Below are 2,144 nucleotides of genomic sequence, written 5' to 3' on the forward strand. Positions count from 1 at the left end.
CACTTGGGAGGCAGAGGCAGGCAGATTTCAGAGTTCGAGGCCAGCCTGGTCTACAGAGTGAGTTCCAGGACAGCCAGGGCTACATAGAGAAACCCTGTCTCGAAAAACCAAAAAAAAAAAAAAAAAAAATTAATAAAAATAAAAATCATCCTGAGGTAAAACAAACACTAAACCCCAAACTCTTGCCTTCCTGTGGGAAATTGGCAAAGAAAAATATATTTTTTTAAATTCTTAGTAAAGCAGATCTGTTCATGACGGTCACAGTGAGCGACACAGTAATATATTTCTCATTTATGCTTCTGATCTATGTGCCATCTGCTGTGGAAGAGTATTCGCATTAGTTGGGAGACTGGTTGGAGTTACAGGCTGCAGATGTGTGCTGGAGATGTTTAAGAAGATAGAGTTGAGGGGTGTTTAATATTTTAAACATTTGTTTATTTAAGTGTATGGGGGGGGCTCACTGGAGGGAGCAGAGGTCCTGAATTCAATTTCCAGCAACCACATAATAGCTCACAACCATCTGTACAGCTACAGTATACTCATCACATAAAATAAATAAATAAATCTTTTTTTTAAAAAGTGTATGTCAGCATGCATATCTGTTTGTGTATGTGAGTGTGCAGTGCCTAAAGGGGCCTAAGGAGGGTGTAGGACCTTCGGAACTGGAGTTACAGACAGTTGTGAGCTGTGCCTGGGGCACTGAGAGCTAAGCCTAGGTCCTCTGTAAGTGCTCTTAACTGTGGAGACATTTCCACCTCCAGGCCCAATATGTAAGATTTTAAAACAGTTGATGCTTCCTCTAGTTAGCGCTCTTCTCCTTAATCTTTCTTCCATCCCTAGCAGTCAATTTATAGATTTTTTTTTTTTTAATTCTGACTTGAAGAAGAACAGAGACACAGAAAGGGTTTGATCAGTCGCACTGACCAGTTGGCAATGACCGAGTCCCAGAAGCCCTGTTACCTTCAGCCACACCTAGATCGCGGAGTTTGGGTTGTAAAATATTTTTATTTTATGTTTATGAGTGCTTTACTTGAATGTACATTTGTTCACTGTGTGTGTGCCTGGGACCCACAGAAGCCAGAAGAGTGTGTTGGAACTCCTAGAACTGGAGTTCCTGGAGGTCCTGAGCCACGATGTGAGTGCTGAGAACCAGGTCCTCCGCAAGAGTCCCCCTTAACCACCGAGCCACCTCTCCAGCCCCTAGCATAGACTTTTCTTAAGAGGCTTGCCACAGTAAACATTATGCATAGGTAGTGCATGCAGACATTAAACAGTATGCGTGTATAGGTAGTGTGTGCTTTGCAGATGCCACAGTCCCGAGACAAGGGTCTATAAAGAGAGTTATGACAAGTATGTTGTTTTACCCGTCTGGCTATCTTGCGTTGTTCCACACCTACTAGGTTTTCTCTCATAGAACCTCAGGGTAGTTATTCTCCCAAGTCCTGCTCTCCACACTATGCCCCATTAGAGCTCACAGATAAAATACTCAAAATGTTAGTGAACGCCTGGAGGAATAAGATGTGGGCGTCACGTGGTTGATGCCCTGTGGTTACATGTGACCTAGGAAACCTGCTGACAGCACAGATTGTGTCTTCTCTCCTCCTAATGTTCCAGAGCTTTCATGAACACATTTCAAAGTGGGGCCACATTAGGGGTTTGAATAGCCTTCGCTTAGCTATGTCTTTTTACTTTTGGAATGCACTGAATAACCTGATTTGTTTTTGTCTGGCTTCCAGAACCTGGAAAATGTAAAAAGTCCTAAAATTGAACTGTCTGAGTACTCCAGGCAATGAGTCCCGCATGCCTCCCAGCAACTGTGGAAAAGGACTTTGCAGATCAAGTCACTCAACAAGAAAGGCAACTGGGTGCTGGGCGTGGTGGCGCACACCTTTAATCCCAGCAGTAAGCCAAGCTGGTTTCTGTGAATGATATAAAGGAAATGAAAGCCTTGCTTTTGGAAAACCAAACCAAACCAAACCAAGTTTATGGTTTAGTTAATGGTAACTAACACCAAAGACGTTCTCCCCCACATCCCTCTGCAGGGCAACCTCCCTGGCCTCAGACCTTGGGATCAGTGTCCTCTCCGGAGAGCTGCTTCCCAATAAACCTGTCTTTGTATACTTTAATTCTGCTTGAATTGGCTC

Source organism: Mus pahari, chromosome 3 (assembly GCF_900095145.1).
Source record: "Mus pahari chromosome 3, PAHARI_EIJ_v1.1, whole genome shotgun sequence".
Lineage (NCBI taxonomy): Eukaryota > Metazoa > Chordata > Mammalia > Rodentia > Muridae > Mus > Mus pahari.